This window comes from Triturus cristatus, chromosome 3_1, assembly GCF_964204655.1.
Source record: "Triturus cristatus chromosome 3_1, aTriCri1.1, whole genome shotgun sequence".
NCBI lineage: Eukaryota > Metazoa > Chordata > Amphibia > Caudata > Salamandridae > Triturus > Triturus cristatus.
In genome coordinates, this window is record NC_140583.1 from 556,000,968 (window position 1) to 556,026,294 (window position 25,327).

At 47.7% G+C, this 25,327-nt stretch overlaps 1 protein-coding gene across 1 annotated transcript in view; it reads right to left on the reverse strand.

The window, feature by feature from the left end:
* Positions 1-25,327, reverse strand: part of AGBL1 (AGBL carboxypeptidase 1) — a 3,971,795-nt gene that overhangs the window by 3,490,384 nt on the left and 456,084 nt on the right. The gene's annotated exons all lie outside the window — the stretch shown is intronic.

Below are 25,327 nucleotides of genomic sequence, written 5' to 3' on the forward strand. Positions count from 1 at the left end.
GACTGGATTGACTGTTGAGTGCTTCATGAAGTTAGCATGCACCTCAGAAGCACCCCTTTGCTAGCTGTATTTAATTGAACCTACTATCAACAGAGTAGCCCCCACAAGGTTTTATTTTCCTACAGTCTGAGCCTTTGAATGTTTTGGGAGAGGTTGAAATGTAAAACAATTGCCCTGCCATTTCAATGGGATGCGCACTGTCAATCCTCCATTCCTGGCTGCACCGTGCCACCAGTGCGAGCCTGGTAACTGAAGACCACCTCAGGGACGGGCGGCGTGTAACCATGTATCATGCTTAGGACTAAACTCATCTCAGATCTCCACAAAGACTTTCCTGGCATGTCATTCATGTGGTGGGAAGCACTCTTTCCTCGTACACACACTCAATGGCTGCCCACTATGTGAACACAAAGTGTCTGGCACCATACCTCTCTCTCGCCTCCCCTTCCATCCCTCAGCGGTTTCCATGCCCAGGGTCAGCACTCAGGACCCAGTAACTCTCGGAAGGCCTCTACCTCGTTCCTCTGCACCAGTGCCTAAGTGTGTGCCTGCAAACTCATATGAGACACATTTACTCACTCAGCAACTGCCCCTTCTCTGGCCATCTCTCTGCTGTCGATCCGCACAAACCTACTTGGTGTCTGGAATCTCTTTACGTACCACATTCCCTCTATTTGTATGCTCGGGGAGTGGGCACACTGTCAGTGCCCAACACCTCTCCAACTGCAGCTTGAAGCATTTATGGGCAGCATCCCTGTCGCTCCATGTGCACATTTGGTGGTCAGCATTCTCCCGACTGATGGACAGCTATAGATCCGGAAATAGGCGAGAGATAAGAATGCATGAGGTCCATTTGATAGAAAAAATTCAAAAGTGAAATATCTATCTATCCATCTATCTATCTATCTATCTATCTATCTATCTATCTATCTATCTATCTATCTATCTATCTATCTATCTATCTATCTATCTATCTATCTATCTATCTATCTATCTATCTATCTATCTATCTATCTATCTATCTATCTATCTATCTATCTATCTATCTATCTATCTATCTATCTATCTATCTATCTATCTATCTATCTATCTATCTATCTATCTATCTATCTATCTATCTATCTATCTGTGAAAATATATATGTATATTATACTGACACACACACACTTGGACAGATAGATAGATGGATAGATAGATAGATAGATAGATAGATAGATAGATAGATAGATAGATAGATAGATAGATAGATAGATAGATAGATAGATAGATAGATATTTTACTTTTGAATGTTTTCTATCAAATTGACCTCATGCATTCTTACCTCTCGCCTGTTTCTAGATCTATAGCTGTGGCTCAGTAGGACACCTGGATCCTGGAGGGCACAATGCTGGCCGATGGGCTCCATCCATACCTACTTTTATGAAAAAGGTATTGTGGTCATCTGTAAATTCAGCTGGCACTGCACACAGCACTCTCACTGTGGCAAATAAAACAGGAAAGAGTTGTTTGTGGTTCTATTCCTTTTCCAACATCGCCAACATGATTCCTTTAGTCTTGGCAGAATTTCCATATAGCATAATCTGCCTTTCTGTCTTACAGAAATGATCAATGCCGAACACTGTTTTGGAAGACCAAGGATATATACTGCATCATTTTACATCCTGATGAGATATATATATATATATTACCTACTGGCGGTCGCCAGTAGGTAGTTATAGTTAGGACCAAGTTTCCATAGGGAGAGCATTTTTTGGTTTGCTTATAACTTTGGCGCCGTTTGATGAATCTTCATGAAATGTTCCAAACTAATTCTTTGTTCATATCAGCTCTGTTGAAAGTTTGGGGGTGATTCGTCAAGGAGGGGGCCAAGAAAAAAGGGGGGTCCCAAAACATGTTTTCTCCATGTTAATTTCCATTGGAAACTTTAGACCAAGCTACAGGTCGAACGGGTGAAAGGAATTACCCCAAATTTGGCAGAGAGAAGGGTCTTGGTCTAGAAAGCACGCTTTTGTCTATTTGGTGTAAATCCGTTCAGTAGTTTTGTTGAAATATCGAAATTTGCAGCTATCGATATCTGGGAATTCTGCCATCTGATTGGCTGAGGCATTATGAGCACGAGCTTGATGCTTATTGGCTGCGAGCTATTGCAACTAGGAAGGGTTGGCAGCCATTTTGTGATTCCGTTGAAATGAGTAAGGGGAAAAAAAAAGGGCAAAAAGAGTAGGAAACAGGAGGATAGGAGCACTGTAACCTCTGTGGGGGAGTGCGAAGCAAAGTAGTCACTCCTACCGGACTGAAAGTGTGGTGTTGCTCAGCTGAGATGAGACGCTGCTACACACGGCTATGAAACAGAGAGACTAAACCGTGAGGTCATTGCTGTGAAGTGATGTGCTCTGGTCTTTGTAGCATACCTGTGAAAGTAGTGTTAGTAGGCGTTTATACCATACAGGGAGTGGGAAGCAAACTACTGACCTCTACCGTGCGTTTATACTATACAGGAAGTGGGAAGCGAAGTACTCACGCCTACCGGTGCGAAGAGTCTGGGATCAAACCGAGCTGATTGCTGTAAAGTGATGGGCTGTGGGCACTGTAGCTTACTGGCCGCTGTAGTATAACTGTGTAAGTAGTGTTAGTATGTGTTTATACTATACAGGGAGTAGGAAGCAAACTACTCACCCCTACTGGTCTGAAGACTCATGGATGAAACCATGAGCTCATTGCTGTAAAGTCATGTGCTCTGTGTAGTATTCCAATGTAATTTAATCATAGAATGTTAGTATGTAATGCTACTAGAATGTAAGTATGTAATGTTAGAATGTAGGGCTGTCATGAGGGGAATCTTGAGGAGTTTGTACACAGTGCTGGAGAAGACGGTTGCCTTGCTGTCTGGTCCTGTTGGTGGCTGTTAAAGCTGTCTTCTTTTCCTGCAATAAATCTACTTATCGGATCCACTGCTGTCTTCCTCTTCACTACATAAATTTGGCGACAAGCGGGAGAATGTAAAAAGAAGGCAGCACTCACCAAGATTTTGAGCTTGCTTGCGTTCTGCTGAAGACCCGTTTTCTTGGTGCAGCTGTTTCTGCTCATCCCAGGGTCATCGGCTCATCGAACTATGTCATCCGACCTTGGGTAGGATTTATATTTTTTGATTTTGGGCTTCCTCTGCCTCTTCACTACACTCTGGTTGCTGTACTACACTTGTGCAAGTAGTGTTAGTATGCATTTATACTAGTTCTGTAGTTATGAAGTAACCAATGCATCATGGCCCTATGGAGCGCCACCACCCAGGTGCAGCTTATACAATGTCACGGGGTGTGCATCCGCGGGAAATTTAGGTTTGCTATTACAGGGTGGGAGCATGGCTTCCACCCTGTGATAGTAAATTCTTGTTTGCCTCGTTGATGCGAGAGGAGTAAAACCTCGTATTGCTTCAATAAAGCAGATCCGGATGGTAAAAATGGAGAGAAAAAAAAACAATGAAGCGGGGTCTCACCCGTTCATTTAAATGAGCCCACTGGTGGGTAATGTTCCGGGGCCAATCCTATTATTATATTGCGGGGTCTCTGCAACTCTGGGGACCTTAATCTCACATGTAAATTAGGCGCGGAAGAGCACAGAGAAGTTTCGCAGCCTAGGGGATCGACACCTCCCCGGGTATTGTTTACGAATTGTACGGGGGGCTTCGAGGCCAACTAAAGACTGGGAATCAGCAACCTCTTTACTTCAATTTGCAGGGTGGGCCTTGCCAGTCCTTGAAGCCTCGGTGGCCCTAGGCAGTGCCTTATTGGTTCTGTAATCACACGGGCAGTACTCATGGTGTTATAAAGTGATACACTCATAGAGCCCTTGCCGTTGTAGAATTACCCAGGCTTCATTTATGTAATAGTCTGTTGGTTTATATTTGGTAGGTGCACTGCAAAATTACAAATGTTTTCCCTCATAACCTCCTATCAACTGCCGATTTTCACAATAAACTACAGACAAGTGTTGTCAGAAAAAGAAGACCCATCCACTCACTTATTTATTGGTAAAAAAAATTACTTTTACTAAAACAACACAAATAAATGGAAAACGTAACTTTATTCAAACAAAGAACAGTAAAACATGAAATAAGTGGGTGGGACTCCTCCCGAAGCAGTGTACAAAACCTGCAAGAGAAAAAAGAAACATAAGTATGTGTGCCATGTCCAAGAGAAAAAGAAAGGTAGCCAGAATGAAAGGAAGAAAGTGAGAATGGTACAGAGAGCGAGTGGGTGGAAGGGAGAAGGGGAGGGAGAGTCAAAAGAACAGGGGGAGGAGGAGACAGAGCGTCGGCCTACTGCACCCAGCCTTCACTGTTCTCCTCCAATCACCTGTGTGTCTGGGATGCTGGGGTCCGCGAGAAACAGTGCGGTCCAGCAAGTCTTCAAAATCAAACAGAGATATGAATGAGACCAGAGATTATATTATTATCTACGGCAACATCGCTTGCCTGCACCTGTGCACCCAGGCTGCTGTACCTCAGCCCCTTTCCCCGCACTCTGCTCAAATGCAGCTCCTGCGCACCGATGCTTCACTGCTCACCTGCGACAACCGGTGTGTCCAACGACGTGCTGGTGTGAGCTCCGACTCTGGGGTGCCTCTCAGGGTGGCACAGCAGGTCTCCGGTGTGGGACGGTGTCTTGATACCACGATGGAAGGTGTTAGAAAGGCCAGAGCATTATCACCAGTTGAACACCTGCTGCGTGCTTTTTCATGCAACTAACTCAGTGTCTGAAAGGGAGAAATAATATAATGGTGGAAACGTCTTAAGGTAAATGAAGGTTTATTTCAAGCTTAAGAGAGAACACCAGTTGAGTGCATCCTTCCTTCTTGAAGTACGATCTACCAACTGTTAGTGGTAATCGTGGTTCAAAGAGGAGTTGGCGTGCACGAGAATACACAAGTATAAATAATAATATGTTATGCCAACGTTCACATACAAAGGAACAGAGCGCATGCTAGAAGCATAATGTGCGTGTGCAATGCAGTGGCACAAGCCAGTGTGCATGTACACTTAGTAGTCAGCTCACTACAGTGCCCCAGAAGCCAATGCCACGTGTCTGTAGGGCAGCGCTGCCCACTGGCTCAGGCCTACAGTACGGTCCAGCAGGTCCTTAAAATGAGACAGAGATGTGACTGAATGAGGTCAGAGATCACATCATTACGCACAGCAACATTGCTTGTTTGCACATGTGCACCCAGGCTGATGCACCCCATCCCTCTCGTGGCAATTAGCTTAATTGCAGCCCCTGTGCACCCAGGCACCACTGCTCCCCTGCTGTTATTGGTGTGTGTCCAAACACGACAGCCAGCAGGGTTCACAATTCAGATGTAGTTTTGATTGCCAAGATGATGTACACCTCATGAATCTCTTTTTTTTACTGCGCATTGGGATATGCGAGGTGCATGCGGCCATATCACTTGAAGCAGTGTGGAAGAACTGGGACATGTGGCATCGTCATTATCCTATTTATATGTACGCAAAGTGGGCTGGGCTTGCGTACGCCAGGCCAGCGTTGGGGTGTGAATAATTATTCCGGGGACCTTAGCGTTGTTCAGTTCTTGCCTGGGCAGGAAGTGTACTTATGTGTGTGTCCCTGTTGCAGTTTTGACGTCGTACAATCCTCAATTTACATTACTGTAGCATGTACCGGGAGGACGGCAACTATCACTAATGAGATGCAGTCCGAAAACATTGAATGGACAACATCACATGTCGTTGTCAAGCTTGTGGATGTGCGCAGACACACATGTCAATGGTGTGCGGTATTATTGAAAGTGTTGCTAACGCGAAGCGCACACATTTGAATGTGCTCAGATGGAGGGAGGATCAGCAGTGAGGTTACGTCATACACAGTGATAATGCTCATTACAGTCAAACAATGCATGTCAAACGTGAAGCTGAAAGTCTCACATATGACACACTACTATACTGGTAAAGCCTGACAACAGAGCATACTGCAACACAAATCTACACATTACTCTTTACTGTTTGTCACATGTGATCTAGGATGTGCACTCTGCCCGTGGCTGATGATACCCCTTCGAGCCACAAATACCCAGGCCGAAAAGCAGCACAATAATGCACGCACACACACACCAGGGACATCGTGTAACACACATTTGTTTTTTGATGCAACGTTTCAGATGAATGGCTATCACACGTGGAAGGCTACTGTACAGAGCATGATTATTGATCAAGATGATCATTGCATGTTGTGTGTACTATAAGATATGTGTACACAGCAAAAAACCTTTCAAAAAAGCTCTATAAGCAGAAGAGGTGTCTCTCATCAAACGGTGTAGAGAGAATGACTAAAATGGGTGGGGTCCTCCAACTGTTACAATGGGAAATGTTATGAACCAATCAAAAGCTTTTTTTTAAGGTCACATGGCAATAGCGCACTGAGCGTGCAAGGAGGCCGCACCCGACGTGATTTTGAGAAAATATATTTACTATAATATACTTTTATTACAGTTAGAAATATATAAATGTGGAAAATATTTTAGATTATCGCTCGCTCTCATATACACTTTAAACTTATTTAGATATAGTCTTGAGACATAAAAAAATAAATGAGGGAATGGCGTACCCGGCGTGATGCCATATGTCTATGACGTAACACAGGGCCTGGCAGCGTGCACTCGTCGCATACGGAACGTGCAGCCGACGCTACCCTATACGTACATGACATAACGCGCGTATTGGTACCATGCACCCGTTGAATACCGAACTAGGATATGGCGCAACCTTATACGTATATGATATTAGGTGGCACACAGTGATACGAAGCCGTCGGATATGAAATCCGCATCCTTAACGAGTTTCGCAATATGGTGAATAGGATTCGCGTGGTGATGGAGCTTGATACACTACTGGTACCGGAGTCTATTTTTCTAAAAAAAACAAAATACATACTTTTTTTGAATATATAAAAAATTACACTTTTTCATATTAAAAAAAAGGATAATTGACTTCCAAAATATTACAAAAAAATAAAAATATATAGATTTTATAAATATTAAAATATGAAATGAACATTTAAAAAACCTTTGAAATTCACTGAAAAAACCATAGGTTTTACAGACGTTATAGTTAGGAATTAGAATTTAAAAAACCTTATAAATTCACTGAAAAAACCATAGGTTTCAGGGACTTTATAGTTAGTTGGACATTTGACTCATATCAAACCAGAGAAATGTGGCCGATATAGTTAGTTGAGCTAACTATAACTCGCGCTCCTGCAATGCACTGGTGATGACGTCACATATTACATCACTCATGACATGGTCAGTGACATCACATGACATCTTAAATGACATCACTGATGACATCACTGATGACATCATCCACATGGTAATCTGATGCACATACTGATGCCCTAATATAAACGTTGATACACATCTAAGATGGCCGCAGGGAAGGAGCTGCAGGGATGAGCTCCAGGTCCGGGATCACTAAAGTGCAAATCCCGAATCGGACGGACCACAGCAGCCCCCCCCTGACTACAGCAACTATAACCAACCACTCACCGGATATCAGACGAAGACACTGATCCCGGTCGACGAGTCCGTGGCGTAGCGGATGGTGCGAAGCCTACCCGGGGGTCCCTGAAACCACTCACAAACGAAGGAATCTAGGAGGACGGCTGCTCAAGAGGGGAGAGGCGCGGCAACCACGGTAGATAGGCTCTCTCGAGCTGAGGCACCACATCTGAGACGCAGCGCCTGACCAGGCAATGGCCGCCATTCTCGGAGCCCCATAGCGATTCAGCCAGCCCCATGAACACGGGAGGAACCCCAGACCCGCCCTCGTTCGAGTGAAACAGGTAAGTGGCGACCCTGAAAAGGACCGGAACACTGCGTGATGGCAGCGGAGCCTCGGGTCTCAACGTGGCTGAAACCCCCAACTGCCTGACCTTGGAATGGCCGCCAGATTCAAACCGAAAGCAGCAGAACCATGAGACCAGGTCAGATTATCAGTACCCAATTAACTTTGATTGGTATCACTGACAATTACAGACAAGAATTTAGAGAGAGGAAGGAAGAAGGGAAGGAAAGGAAGGAAAAAAAAATATACATATATGTGTATTTTCTTTTTTTTCTTTTTGCAAAAAGAATATGATGGTCGACATGACCATTTGTGAGTTATAAAAATGTACAAAACCTATCAATGAAACTGACACTATGACCCGAGCCCTGATGCCTGATCCACTACTGGTCGCTAGATGAGAAACAAAAATCGACCGGCTATAGGCATCTAGAAGAACGTGGACTACCGTGAGCCTTAAGATATGTATCTAGGGGTCATTTGAGAACTAGGTCCTCACGCTGACGTACGGCAACGTATGCACCCTCGCTATCCCCACCCAGGATTTAAATCTCTGATATGCGATCACGGCCGGACAGAAAGATCCCTGCCTCCTATTGAGAATACTTCTAGAGACACAGACCCCCCACACCAAGAGATCAGACCAACCCCAAATCCCTAACACAGGCACAGAGTAGCCCTTCTCAGCACGCCCCCTCCCCCTCTGCCCTCTCCACCAAAAGGCATTCCCCCTGTCTCCTCAACCCGCCCTCTGCCCTCCGCCCTCCTGATGGACCACATTCTCTCCTCAGCACGTCACTCCAGCCTATTACACATTAGAGAATACTCGCCTACCCCCACAACACAGAAAAAATGCCACCGAACACGCAATTGGCTGCTGCCCCACAAACCCCAAACTATCTGAGTCCCCATGGACCGAACTCCTTTGCTATCACTTTCCCCCCTATCCTCTCCATCAAAACTAAGAAACTCTTCAAACACAGACTACTCAGACAACACCCCGAAACGCTATTTGTAGACACCTTCCACTGCGCCGCTAGAGGCCAGATAAAAATGGACTTCATTTTCCCACACAGAAATACCTGACAACTGGTCCCAAATTTTCAACACACACTTCATCATCTCCAAAACCACCACTACATCCCACAGCCGCAAATTGACGACCTCTCTCTCTAATCACCAGCCGATGAGCGGCAATATCTCCATAACCATCTTCGTTAACGGCACAGTCCTGATACAGGCTAAGAGAGTTCACCTTGAAGCCTTCAACTCCCTCTTCCACGCGTTAAAAGAGGCTCCCGTGATCACCTCCCGATCATGACCGACCCCACCCCTCCCCCAGTGAGCCTTCCACGACAGGGGAGGCACCAGGCCCCTCTAACACCTGCTTCGAGAGACCCCGCGCCGCCATCCCGAGACTCCCACTACAACTCGCCACCCCCGAATGTCGATTTCTCCCCATCTGGCAGACGACCCGCCCACCCCTGCCCCACCAATCCCATACCTACTTCCAGGATGGGGCATCCACCTCTAGCTCAACCTCCTTACAACCACTCCCCACCCTCATACCACACGAAATCCATCTGGAGAAAGCACTCTCCCTGCCCTAGAACCCTCCCTCACCCAAACCTGGCAGCTCCTCCCCTCAGAACAATCACGACCGGGTCACACACTCCACCTTCAACAACCATCTCTACAGGGATCCACCCCACTCCCCCAATGGCAATGCTGCCCCTGACACCATCCCTCTAATCTCGGACCCCCCCTCTCACCTAAGGGCATCGCTGCACCAGACACCCTCCCCCCCTCCTTGGATAAAATGACACAACGCCTCATCCTCCTAGAAACTCAGCTTGAAATCCTGCTCCGAGGCCTGAACAAAACTATATCCAACCTGACCTTGTCCCAAAAGCCCACACATCCTCCCACCGAGCTATCTAGTCTCACCCAAACCAATCAAGACAAGGTTCCACCCCCTAGCGAGCCACATGGTCCCCCTAGCCCCAGATTCTGGTCCAACAGAAAAGAGAAGGATAACTGCTATGAAAGATCCAGAAGAGCAACACCCTCGCTATCCCCGCAGGAAGTAGCCCACCTAGTCTCATCATACGACCCCCCGGGAAATTCCTCCCCCAAATCCTTGATCCAAGTAATTACGGGATTTAGAAGTGAACATCGCTCCTCGAGAATCCCCAGACCCCCAGCCCACCTAGCCTTCCTTCCTAGAGCTAAATCCTCTGAGAACAGGAGCAAGGAAGGACCCCCCGTCAACTGCATGCTCATTAACTGCAGATCTGCCTCTAAACAGGCAACTGAACTCGCAGAAGCCATCCTCTCCCATAATATAGACATAGCATTCATAACAGAGACCTGGCTCAATGATCTCTCCTACCCCAGCAGGGACATGCTGGTGCCTCCTGGATTCACAATGATTAACAAAGACAGGCAAATGAAAAGAGGTGGGGGAATAGCAATTATCCACAAAAACAACATCTCCATCACGGAAACTTCCTCCTGTCTGTATAACTCCTTCGATTGTCTCTCAGTCACCATCAAAACACACAACACCAGGCCCACTCTTTGCCATCTTCTTTACCACCCCCCAGGCAACTCCTCAGAATTCGGGGTTCACCTTTCCGACCTGATTACCCATTGCGCTCTCGGCAACTCTAACAACATTATTCTGGGCGACCTCAATCTTAGATGGAATGAAACAAAAAACCCACTCATTCAAACCCTAAACAACCTACTACTAGAAAACAATCTGACCCAACACTGCTCAGAAGAAACTCATCATAGAGGTGCAATCCTCGACGTAATTATAGCCAGAAGCAATGCAAACTCCATCGACCACACCCTCCCCGTTGACTGGTCCGACCACCACATAGTTCTTTTTCACATCAACCACACGTTCTTGGCCAAGCAAATCCCCACGCAAGACCCCCCAAATGGGTTAGGAACAAAGCCCAGATCCCTCGTGCTGACCTAGAAGAAAGAATTAGCGTGCTCCTTCCAAACACCGCGGACCTCCTCTCAACTACGGAACTCACCTCTCTCTACAACTCCAATATGACGCGCACCCTGGATCACCTTGCCCCCTTGAAACTAAAAAAATCCAGGACCATTCCCTGCAGATCATGGTTCTCCTCCGATATCAATGATGAAAGAAGACAGCTAAGAACCGCTGAAAGAACTTGGAGGAATAATCCCTCCGCCTTCCATCGTGATCAACTCCAAGTAGCACGCAGGAAGTACAAAAAACACGTCACGAACCAAAAGACAGCTTTCTTCTGCTCTGCTCTCGATTCCGCTAAAAACAGTCCCAAAGAGCTCTTCAATATCATCAAGAATCAAACCTCTAATCCTACACCCTCCTCAACACCGGCATCCAAAGAACGATGCGACAACTTCGCCATCTTTTTCAACGACAAAATCGCTAAGATTGATCCCTCACTCAACTCAAATCTCATGCCCTCCACCGAGATCAATTCTAACAAAACTCTTATCGGCTCCTCCGTGAACCCCCCTAAACACTGGTCCTCCCTCACTCCCATCCAGGAAGCAGAGATAATCACACAAATCTCCAATGCTAAACCCTCATCCCACGCCCTGGATCTGCTACCTCCTCACCTGACCAAAGACATGAAGCTCGTCCTAGACCCACTATGGTGCAGGATCAGTAACAGCTCACTGAGCTCTGGAATCGTACCTGACTGCCTCAAAGTTGGCCAAGTCACGCCACTGCTGAAAAAAACAGGGCTAGACACTGAGGATCTGAACAACTTCAGACCTGTATCGAACCTACCTCTTTTGTCCAAGATCTTGGAAAGATGTGTACCCCCCCAGTTAACCCAACACTTGGGTGACATCAATCTCCTTGATCTCCATCAATCGGGCTTTAGAAGAGGCTGCAGTACCGAATCTGCAATCCTCAATGTCATAGACGATCTACTCAAATCCCTTGACTCGGATCAATGCTGCCTTCTCATCCTCTTAGATCTATTGGTCGCATTTGACACAGTGGACCACAAACTGCTTATCAAGGCTCTTCAAAAAAGAGCCGGTCTTCAGGAGACGGTCCTTCACTGGTTCACTTCCTTTCTCCACAACCGCTCACAAAGAATTAAAATTAAAAACTTCGAGTCCGACCTCCACCCCGTCATCAGGGGAGTTCCTCAGGGGTCAGTGCTCTCCCAGCAGCGTTTCAACATTTACATTGAACCACTCACAACTCTACTCAGGAAATCCAACATCCCCTTCCACCTATATGCAGATGACACGCAGCTTTATCTGGAAACCACTTCAATTGAGGACATCCAAAGACTTAACACCACGCTCATGGAGGTTCAACACTGGCTCACGAGTAATCACCTGAAACTCAATCAAGAGAAAACGGAAGTACTCCTCATCTCCAACAAAGACGAAAACCCCCAAATCGAAGAATGGCTCAAAGCAATTGACGCCCTCAATGGTAACCTCACCTTAGCAGATTCAGTAAATTCCCTTGGGATCACCCTTGACCCGAAACTGGAAATGAAGAGACACATTTCAAAAACCGCTAAAAGTGCCTTCCTCAACCTGAAACTACTATATAAAATAAAACCCTTCCTCCCACCCAAGGACCTTCAACAAGCCACACAAGCACTAGTGCTCTCCAGAATAGAGTATGGGATTGCGACCCTGACAGGGACAGCAAAATCTCTCCTCGCCCCCCTGAGGACAACCTTCAATGCAGCTGCCAGAATGGTTACAGGTACTAAGAAATTCGAACACATCTCTCCAGCTCTCCAAGAACTTAAATGGCTCCCAGTTGAGTTGCAAGCCAGCTTTAGAACAGCCTGCATCACACACAAAGCGCTACACACAGGCAAACCGGAATACATGGCCGCCAAACTTAAAAGTGCCGGCCAGGCAAGAAGCCTCAGGAGCTCCAACTCTTTACTACTCATCCCGACAAAAACTCGCAAGCAGAAAACCGCAGCCAAATCATTTCCTGGAAACACACCTAAAATCTGGAACTCCATCCCCCCCACATCAGAACAACCCCCTCGTTTCCAAAATTCAAGACACTACTCAAAGCACTCCTCCTTGACCGCTCTTGAACGAACCGATAGAGCATAGGATGTTCCTCAGCCAACACCCCACCCTACCTTAATGTGGGACCAATGCCACTGTCACGGATCAGGAAAACTCTCTTTGCACGATCCAATTGAACAAGGAATACACTATGATAATCTTCTGGTTTATATTGCATCCTATTCCCCTCTGCTTATGTACATGTTCCCCACCCTGCGTGTTTCCTCTTGCTCTACCTATTACCTGTACCGTCTACTCGCTCATAATTGTATATGCTGTAAAGCGCTCTGATACCCTCGGGTCCAGCCAGCGCTATATAAAACTCCTAAATAAATAAATAAATACACGCACTCTAAAATACAGACTACTATTTTCGAAACCATACACACAAGAATGCCAGATACTACATACCACCCACTATTTCCTAGGTCTACACACATCCAGTCATGTATACATGCAGTTAATCATCAATACAGTCCTATAATATGCACTTATACATCTATACATAAAGCCACTCATCCATACATTTGCTCACACACCTAGTCAGTCATGCAAAGATTCTATCACATACCCATTTACTCATGTATACAGTTAGACACATCAACTCCGTTATTTATACACACACCACATCACTTATTTATGCAGATACTAACATATACTTACTGTCTTATACAATCACTGATATAAGCACTCATTTATACACCCACTCTTCAAATAACTTACTCTCATGTATAGTCATTTATATACTCCAACACTCACATATACTGTCTTAAAACATATGTAGTTACTCACACATATACCACTGAGACATTCATTCACTCACCAACACACCCATACACACTCTAACTCACCCATAAAGCCCTTCCCAGATGCACATTTTAATCTATACAACCAGTGAATCACCCACTCAGACATCTATGCACATAGTCACACACCCCCCCACCCACCCATACCGACACTCAGGCACCCATACAGATACTCAGACAACAAATCAATAACCCATATAGACACTCATGTAGCTACTCACCAACCCATGCAGTCGCTTATACACCAACTGCGACAATAATACAGACTTTCACACAGTTTAGTCACTAACCCATACATTCAGTAACACATGTTCAATCACTCACTTATACTGTCAGTCACGCACCTTCTAATTAATCCATTCAGGCACTTGTAAATCCACACTTTCTTCAATAAACCTTGGCATAGATATATATGAAAAATATTTAAACTTTACAGAAACACACATTCATTGGATGATGTCATCAGTGATGTCATTTGAGATGTCTTCAGTGATGTCACTGACCATGTCCTGAGTGATGTAATATGTGATGTCATCATCAGTGCATTGAGGGTCTTGGCCTCCGACAACCTCTCAGCAATTATGCTGTGTGGGACTTACTGGAAGTAATGGGAGGGGTAGTTGACCCCCAAGGGCGTTCTCAACACCCACTCACAGACCCTCAAAACCATGCACACACCCACTCAGAACTCCACAGCTTTCACACACCGACTCACACATTCACAGACCCATTTACCCACCCATACAGTCACTCACACATCCACTCGCAAACCCTCAAAACCACTCACACAACCACTCACAGACCCACACATCTTTCACACACCTACTCACACACACACACACACACACACACACTCACAGATTCACTCAGACACGCACGCACCCACTCACAGACCTGCTCAGAGACTCATGCACCAATTCATCCACCCACTCAGACAACTACACACAGACCCACTCAGACACAAAGGCCATGTGCAGTACAGGGCTCCATGCATGTCTGGGTTGGCTGCAGGGCCTGGCTGTAACCTAGGCCATGCAGCTATTCCCCCGCTATGCACAGCCACAGACTGTGTACAGTGTGGGATTGGCAGCATATGGGGTGTTGGCCGCAGGGCTTGGGAGCAGGCCAGGCTCGCGGGCACCCACCCCAGCGTTAATAGAACCAAAGACATTCTCTAAAAAATAACAAAAGTTACAGGGCCATCATTGATAAAACTGGCATTTTAAAAAGCTTAGAAATTCACTGGCATTTTAAAAACCTTAGAAATTCACTGAAAAAAACAGGTCATAGGGACATTAAAGTCAGGCTCAGATTTTACTCATACAAAATCAGCAAAATTCAGCAGTTATAATTACCTGAGCAAACTGTACCATATGTACCTGCAATGTGCTGCTTATGACCTCACATATTACATCACTCATGACATGGTCAGTGGCATTACTCATGACATCACTGATGACATCTCATATGACATCACTAGTGACATCATCCAGAGAACCACTCACACACCCACTCACACCTCATACAACCTCTTATATGCCCACTCCCAGTCCCACACAACAATCACATACCCATTCACAGACCCAGACCAGTACTCACATACCCATTCACTCCTCCATAGAGGCACTCATACACCCAATCACTCACTCATACAGCCACGCACACAACCATTCACTTATCCATACAGTCACTCATACAACCAGTCACTCACCTGCACAGTCACTCACGTAACCACACACTGACCCATACAGCTACTCACACACAGAATTATTTACCTACACAGCTACTCACACACAGACTCGTTCAGCCACACAGCCTCTAAACACAGCTCCTCACTCACTTATGCAAACACTCACATACTTACACATCCACACAAGCACTCACACATCAGCTCACTCATCCATTCAGCGACCATTCATGCAAACATTTATCCATGCAAACATTCATGCAAACATATTCTCCAATACAGCCACTCACACACCAACTCACTTAACAAAACAGCCACTCAAACAGCCACCTACTCACCCATACAGACACTTAAACACCCAGCCAACCACTGACACAGCCATTCAGACACCCACCCACTCACCCATACAGTCACTACACACCTCCTTACCCACCCATAGAACCACTGACATTGCAACTCACTCACCCAAAAGCCACTGATACAACCACTCACTCACCAATACTGCCACTCACACAGCATCTCACTCACCCACACAGCTACTCACAAACACACTTATACACCCATACAGTCACTTACACACTCATACACACAAAGATACATACAGTCACATAGTCACACACATAATATATGCTAGAAGTAGTATCACTCAGTAGTAGTGCACCTAGGGCCTCATGTAGGTAGCCAAATACCGGTCGGTAACGGCCGATTTTCGGTAAATATGCCGTTACCGACCGGTATTCAGACAAGTGAGATGTAGGAGTCCAAAAACGACTCTTCGGTAAATATGAGGCGGTAAATACCGAATCATATTTACCGAATTCTAAAATACCGAATCAGATTTACCGAATACATACTTAACGAATCGGTAAATATGAAGTGGTAAATATGAAGTGGTAAAAATTAAAATGACATGTAGGAGCACTCGGTAATTAAGAAATCCAAGAAAATCGGTAAATAAGAGTCGGTAATTAACACGGATTGAAAGCAGGTGGTAACCATCAACAGTGCATATAAGCAATCCCAAAATGCAACAGCGTGGACAACATGGCCGCTATGTATGTCATTGCAAGGCGCCTACGTCTATAGGCAGCAGGACTGAGGGCTTGGCGACGTGAGGAACGCATCTACAGACAGCGCATCACACTATTCCAGCTGACTGATGCAGAGATACATGAGAGGTACAGGCTACTCCCCGAAACCATCATGGACTTAATCAGGGACCTTCACCCACTCCTGGACCAGCCAATAAGAAGGGCGCACGCCATACCCCCACATGTGCAGGTGCTCTGCAGCCTACAACTGCTGGCATCCGGCAGTTATCAGGTGGTGATAGCTGCGGTGGGTGGTGTATCCCAGAGTTGCCTGTCACGTTTCTTCAGGAAGTTCCTGGATGCCATGATGCAGAGAATGCACCACTACATCAGCTTCCCCAACACACAGGCTGCACTGCAGAAAACAAAAACAGACTTTTATCACATGGCACAGTTCCCCCATGTCATCGGCTGTATTGATGGTACACACATCCCAATCTGTCCACCAGCTGACACAGAGCACATCTACAGGAACAGGAAGTCCACCCACTCCATCAATGTGCAGGTGATCTGTGATGCAGGGAACATCATCACAGATATTGTTGCAAAGTTTCCTGGGAGCACCCACGACTCGTACATCTTCCAGAATAGTGGGATCTACACACGACTGAGTGCCGGAGAATTTGGAGAGGGATACCTGCTAGGTGAGTAACAGTGACGCCCCTTGCAACCTGCAAATCAAAGTGTAAAGAGGCATGTGACTGATGTTTCCCTTTTACTCATCTAGGCGACAGTGCATATGCATGCCGGTCATTCATCCTCACTCCCTACCTACACCCAGCAACCCAGAGTGAGAGACGATACAACGTGGCACACAAAACAACACGCAATGTGGTGGAGCGCACGTTTGGACTACTGAAGAGCAGGTTCCGCTGCCTCCACAAGAGCGGAGGCGCACGCCAGTACACACCCATCACCTGCTGCAAGATTATTGCCACTTGTGCAATGCTGCACAACCTTGCCACGAAAAAAGGTACAGATGTGGAACTAACATATTTTGAGGACAACGAGGATGAGTCAGGCCAGCCACAGGGCAACGCAGCTAGAGTGCCAACTGCAATCGATGGGAGAGAGAGACGGACAGAGATCACATGCAACTATTTCTGAGTAAGTAAGGGGACACAGCCAGTTGTGACGTAGTTTTAATGTGGCACCACGCCATGAACACATGAACAAGCCAATCTGGCAATATACCATCTATACAAGGAGTATGTCCAGGGTTACGTCACCCATTGGGAAGTGGCTAAGCAGGGCCACATCAATGTTTGCGCATACGCGCTGCAGTGGTGGATGGCACGGCCTGTGCATCCTCACTAGAGCCAACCCCAAGCCGCCTGCTGCTCCTGCGTCCTTCTGGGACGGGGGGTGTGATGCTGCTCCTGCTGCTGGTGTCGATGCTCTCCGCAGCATCCCCTGCAGCAGTTGTCGACGCCTGACTAGTTAATAGCACCCCTAGTGCACTTGTCACCTGCATCATCCCCCGAGACAGGTCGCTGCAGCAGTGTGTTAGGCCCTCCTGCATCGTCACAGAGCGCCAGCACAGTAGAGAAGTCGCAGTTGCCAGACGGTTGAGTGCCCTGTTGGTAGTGTCCCTTCTCTGCCGTTCCCGGCGCCGTGCTTCGATGTCAGCATCTAATTTGCTGCACAACTGCTGGATTGACTGGGACATGTCCCGAATGCCCGCAGCCATGCCGCTGATGTTATTGTCCATGTTGACTAATGTAGTTTTCATCACCCGCATGTGCCTCTGGACTGACATGACTGCCTTTGTTTGCAGGCGCTGTTGTTTCAACATTTGGCCCTCGAGACCCAAGAAGACACCATGGCCGTCAATGGGTGCTGGTGGACTCTGGACACGCGACCTGCGGCGCCCTCTTGCTCCCGTCTGTGCTGCCTGTGAGGTGTGTGGCACAGTGGCATGGCTCCCTTCCTGGGGCCTGGTGAGTTCTTCAGGGCCCATGCTGTCATCTGACGAGGTGTCTAAGGCTCGTAGCCTGGCTGCTGGACGCCTCCTCATTCCCACACCTGCAAGCGGAGATGTGGCCGGTGATTCAAACATGAGTGGCGATGCTGGCTCTGGGTGAGGTGATGCTGGCTCTGGGTGAGGTGATGCTGGCTCTGGCTGCGGCGAGGCTGCCTGTGTTGGTGGTGCGGCTGCCAGTGGGCCTGCTCCCTGGTCTGAACTTGTGCTGGCTAGAGGTGATATTTGTGGCCGGTGTGCCGTCTCTCCTGCAGCATGCCCTGTCCTGCATGATGTCACATCTGTGGACAGAAATACAACATTGGCTCAGTGTCCCCGAAGGGCTGCATTGAAAGCGTCACAATAAATCATTTCACATTCCAAAATGTCCTCTGTCTCCTTGTGCCTCGAGTGCGTGACATGCCTTGTTGCCCTGTAACATTTACGTCATGGTTGGTGTTTCCATGACTACATCTCCCGGAATGCATTGCCTGTCTGCACTGACACGTGTGGACTGCAGTGTGATTCTCGTTTCACAATGGGGGATGTGGGATAGGGATAGGGGGTGCTACATTGCTGTGCTTTCGTCTTACCTTGTTGTGTGGCGGCTCTGGCAGAGCTGTCGGCATCCCCAAGACCCACGACGCTCTCTTGCTCGATTGTGGCCCCCACCAGCTCCTCCAGTTTGGTGAGGGCAGGTGCCCTGTTGGTTCCACCTCCAGTCTGGCTGGCCTCCTTCTGGATGTCGCCCATCTTCCTCTTGGTTACAATCCTCAGGTCATACCAGCGCTTCTTTAGGACCTCTATGTCCCTGTGGGTCACTCCCACAGCATTCACCTGGGCCTGGATGGCCAGCCATATGTTGCGCTTTTCAGCCTCAGGCACTTGCAAGGATTGCCTTCCAAACAGCTTCTGGTGCTGCTTCACCACCTCCTCCACCAGCACCTGGAGTTCCTTGGGGCTAAATTTCAGCTTCCTCCTCCTTTCCCCTCCGTCTCTCTGTGTTCTCTGGCTGGACATGATGTTCGTTTTCCCGCTCGCACAGGCACCGGCTCCCTGCCTCTCCTCTGCACTCCAAGCCTCTCCAGGGTCGGCTAATTATGTACACCTGCCTGGGTGTGGCCACTTCCTGGTTGGGTGGGCTGTGGTTGCACAGGATTAGCTGTTTCGTCAAGTCATGTGATTTTATTTACCGATTCCGTACATACCGATTCGGTATTTTCCGATTCGGTAAATACCACCTCGGTATTTTCCGATTCGGTAAATACCACCTCGGTATTTACCGATTCGGTGAATTCCGATTCGTGATTACCGAATGTTACCGAATCGGTAACTGTTACCGAATTTTTACCTACATATAACTTACCGATTCTAATTTACCGATTCGGTACGGCTCGGTATTTAAGAAACGGTAAAATTTATTTACCTACATGAGGCCCCTAGTAATTTAATTACACTTTTGTAATAAGTTAGTATGTATGTCAGCACCCCTAACCTCTCAAATACACTTACACTCATTTGATAATGTCATCAGAGATGTCATATGAGATATCATCAGTGATCTCATCAGTGATGCCACTGACAAGGTCATGAGTGATGTAATATATGAGGTAATAAGCAGTGCATTGCAGGGGCGTAAGTTTTAGTTAGCTCAGGTAACTATAACTACTGAATTTCACCGGTTTTGTATGAGTGAAATCTGAGCCTAACTATAACCTCCCTGCAACCTTCATTTTTTCAGTGAATATAATATATATAATATATATATATATATATATATATATATATATATATATATATATTACCTACTGGCGGTCGCCAGTAGGTAGTTATAGTTAGGACCAAAGTTTTAAGTAGCACTCGAACTCGGCACGTTTTTTTCCCCAATAAAAAACATTTAATGGCATACACAGCTTTGCTTCCCAGTCTTTTACCGCATGCGACCACAGCCTTACGCGTTTCGTGGCTTCACTTCGTCAGAGGCTGCAGCGGTCGAAGGAGCATGCCGGGCCACACCTTCCTTTTAAACCCACATTATACGCTGTAATTCAGCTGCTCTGTATGAGACGGTACATCAGGGTTATGGGGGATGTAGTCCGTAAATATAGTCCTTGGATGGATGCTCCTGTGATTAAATGCTGAGTACAAGCTCTCCATGAGCCCCGAGAACAAAGCTGTGCTAAATCCTTGTGGCGGGCTCCACAACAGATCCCCACAATGCTGGGACCCGGTGGCCCCCTCAACCTGGGGTGGTGCTCACTCAGCGACTTGGACGGCCGCTCAATATCAGGCTCAGTGGGGGACCAAAGTTTTAAGTAGCACTCGAACTCGGCACGTTTTTTTCCCCAATAAAAAACATTTAATGGCATACACAGCTTTGCTTCCCAGTCTTTTACCGCATGCGACCGCAGCCTTACGCGTTTCGTGGCTTCACTTCGTCAGAGACTGCAGCGGTCGAAAGAGCATGCCGGGCCACACCTTCCTTTTAAACCCACATTATACGCTGTAATTCAGCTGCTCTGTCTGAGACGGTACATCAGGGTTATGGGGGATGTAGTCCGTAAACTTAGTCCTTGGATGGATGCTCCTGTGATTAAATGCTGAGTACAAGCTCTCCATGAGCCCCGAGAACAAAGCTGTGCTAAATCCTTGTGCCGGGCTCCACAACAGATCCCCACAATGCTGGGACCCGGTGGCCCCCTCAACCTGGGGTGGTGCTCACTCAGCGACTTGGACGGCCGCTCAATATCAGGCTCAGTGGGGGACCAAAGTTTTAAGTAGCACTCGAACTCGGCACGTTTTTTTCCCCAATAAAAAACATTTAATGGCATACACAGCTTTGCTTCCCAGTCTTTTACCGCATGCGACCGCAGCCTTACGCGTTTCGTGGCTTCACTTCGTCAGAGGCTGCAGCGGTCGAAGGAGCATGCCGGGCCACACCTTCCTTTTAAACCCACATTATACGCTGTAATTCAGCTGCTCTGTATGAGACGGTACATCAGGGTTATGGGGGATGTAGTCCGTAAATATAGTCCTTGGATGGATGCTCCTGTGATTAAATGCTGAGTACAAGCTCTCCATGAGCCCCGAGAACAAAGCTGTGCTAAATCCTTGTGCCGGGCTCCACAACAGATCCCCACAATGCTGGGACCCCGTGGCCCCCTCAACCTGGGGTGGTGCTCATTCAGCGACTTGGACGGCCGCTCAATATCAGGCTCAGTGGGGGACCAAAGTTTTAAGTAGCACTCAAACTCGGCACGTTTTTTTCCCCAATAAAAAACATTTAATGGCATACACAGCTTTGCTTCCCAGTCTTTTACCGCATGCGACCGCAGCCTTACGCGTTTCGTGGCTTCACTTCGTCAGAGGCTGCAGCGGTCGAAGGAGCATGCCGGGCCACACCTTCCTTTTAAACCCACATTATACGCTGTAATTCAGCTGCTCTGTATGAGATGGTACATCAGGGTTATGGGGGATGTAGTCCGTAAATATAGTCCTTGGATGGATGCTCCTGTGATTAAATGCTGAGTACAAGCTCTCCATGAGCCCCGAGAACAAAGCTGTGCTAAATCCTTGTGCCGGGCTCCACAACAGATCCCCACAATGCTGGGACCCGGTGGCCCCCTCAACCTGGGGTGGTGCTCACTCAGCGACTTGGACGGCCGCTCAATATCAGGCTCAGTGGGGGACCAAAGTTTTAAGTAGCACTCAAACTCGGCACGTTTTTTTCCCCAATAAAAAACATTTAATGGCATACACAGCTTTGCTTCCCAGTCTTTTACTGCATGCGACCGCAGCCTTATGCGTTTCGTGGCTTCACTTCGTCAGAGGCTGCAGCGGTCGAAGGAGCATGCCGGGCCACACCTTCCTTTTAAACCCACATTATACGCTTTAATTCAGCTGCTCTGTATGAGATGGTACATCAGGGTTATGGGGGATGTAGTCCGTAAATATAGTCCTTGGATGGATGCTCCTGTGATTAAATGCTGAGTACAAGCTCTCCATGAGCCCCGAGAACAAAGCTGTGCTAAATCCTTGTGCCGGGCTCCACAACAGATCCCCACAATGCTGGGACCCGGTGGCCCCCTCAACCTGGGGTGGTGCTCACTCAGCGACTTGGACGGCCGCTCAATATCAGGCTCAGTGGGGGACCAAAGTTTTAAGTAGCACTCGAACTCGGCACGTTTTTTTCCCCAATAAAAAACATTTAATGGCATACACAGCTTTGCTTCCCAGTCTTTTACCGCATGCGACCGCAGCCTTACGCGTTTCGTGGCTTCACTTCGTCAGAGGCTGCAGCGGTCGAAGGAGCATGCCGGGCCACACCTTCCTTTTAAACCCACATTATACGCTGTAATTCAGCTGCTCTGTATGAGACGGTACATCAGGGTTATGGGGGATGTAGTCCGTAAATATAGTCCTTGGATGGATGCTCCTGTGATTAAATGCTGAGTACAAGCTCTCCATGAGCCCCGAGAACAAAGCTGTGCTAAATCCTTGTGCCGGGCTCCACAACAGAGCCCCACAATGCTGGGACCCGGTGGCCCCCTCAACCTTGGGTGGTGCTCACTCAGCGACTTGGACGGCCGCTCAATATCAGGCTCAGTGTGGGACCAAAGTTTTAAGTAGCACTCGAACTCGGCACGTTTTTTTCCCCAATAAAAAACATTTAATGGCATACACAGCTTTGCTTCCCAGTCTTTTACCGCATGCGACCGCAGCCTTACGCGTTTCGTGGCTTCACTTCGTCAGAGGCTGCAGCGGTCGAAGGAGCATGCCGGGCCACACCTTCCTTTTAAACCCACATTATACGCTGTAATTCAGCTGCTCTGTATGAGACGGTACATCAGGGTTATGGGGGATGTAGTCCGTAAATATAGTCCTTGGATGGATGCTCCTGTGATGAAATGCTGAGTACAAGCTCTCCATGAGCCCCGAGAACAAAGCTGTGCTAAATCCTTGTGCCGGGCTCCACAACAGATCCCCACAATGCTGGGACCCGGTGGCCCCCTCAACCTGGGGTGGTGCTCACTCAGCGACTTGGACGGCCGCTCAATATCAGGCTCAGTGGGGGACCAAAGTTTTAAGTAGCACTCGAACTCGGCACGTTTTTTTCCCCAATAAAAAACATTTAATGGCATACACAGCTTTGCTTCCCAGTCTTTTACCGCATGCGACCGCAGCCTTACGCGTTTCGTGGCTTCACTTCGTCAGAGGCTGCAGCGGTCGAAGGAGCATGCCGGGCCACACCTTCCTTTTAAACCCACATTATACGCTGTAATTCAGCTGCTCTGTATGAGACGGTACATCAGGGTTATGGGGGATGTAGTCCGTAAATATAGTCCTTGGATGGATGCTCCTGTGATTAAATGCTGAGTACAAGCTCTCCATGAGCCCCGAGAACAAAGCTGTGCTAAATCCTTGTGCCGGGCTCCACAACAGATCCCCACAATGCTGGGACCCGGTGGCCCCCTCAACCTGGGGTGGTGCTCATTCAGCGACTTGGACGGCCGCTCAATATCAGGCTCAGTGGGGGACCAAAGTTTTAAGTAGCACTCAAACTCGGCACGTTTTTTTCCCCAATAAAAAACATTTAATGGCATACACAGCTTTGCTTCCCAGTCTTTTACCGCATGCGACCGCAGCCTTACGCGTTTCGTGGCTTCACTTCGTCAGAGGCTGCAGCGGTCGAAGGAGCATGCCGGGCCACACCTTCCTTTTAAACCCACATTATACGCTGTAATTCAGCTGCTCTGTATGAGATGGTACATCAGGGTTATGGGGGATGTAGTCCGTAAATATAGTCCTTGGATGGATGCTCCTGTGATTAAATGCTGAGTACAAGCTCTCCATGAGCCCCGAGAACAAAGCTGTGCTAAATCCTTGTGCCGGGCTCCACAACAGATCCCCACAATGCTGGGACCCGGTGGCCCCCTCAACCTGGGGTGGTGCTCACTCAGCGACTTGGACGGCCGCTCAATATCAGGCTCAGTGGGGGACCAAAGTTTTAAGTAGCACTCAAACTCGGCACGTTTTTTTCCCCAATAAAAAACATTTAATGGCATACACAGCTTTGCTTCCCAGTCTTTTACTGCATGCGACCGCAGCCTTATGCGTTTCGTGGCTTCACTTCGTCAGAGGCTGCAGCGGTCGAAGGAGCATGCCGGGCCACACCTTCCTTTTAAACCCACATTATACGCTTTAATTCAGCTGCTCTGTATGAGATGGTACATCAGGGTTATGGGGGATGTAGTCCGTAAATATAGTCCTTGGATGGATGCTCCTGTGATTAAATGCTGAGTACAAGCTCTCCATGAGCCCCGAGAACAAAGCTGTGCTAAATCCTTGTGCCGGGCTCCACAACAGATCCCCACAATGCTGGGACCCGGTGGCCCCCTCAACCTGGGGTGGTGCTCACTCAGCGACTTGGACGGCCGCTCAATATCAGGCTCAGTGGGGGACCAAAGTTTTAAGTAGCACTCGAACTCGGCACGTTTTTTTCCCCAATAAAAAACATTTAATGGCATACACAGCTTTGCTTCCCAGTCTTTTACCGCATGCGACCGCAGCCTTACGCGTTTCGTGGCTTCACTTCGTCAGAGGCTGCAGCGGTCGAAGGAGCATGCCGGGCCACACCTTCCTTTTAAACCCACATTATACGCTGTAATTCAGCTGCTCTGTATGAGACGGTACATCAGGGTTATGGGGGATGTAGTCCGTAAATATAGTCCTTGGATGGATGCTCCTGTGATTAAATGCTGAGTACAAGCTCTCCATGAGCCCCGAGAACAAAGCTGTGCTAAATCCTTGTGCCGGGCTCCACAACAGAGCCCCACAATGCTGGGACCCGGTGGC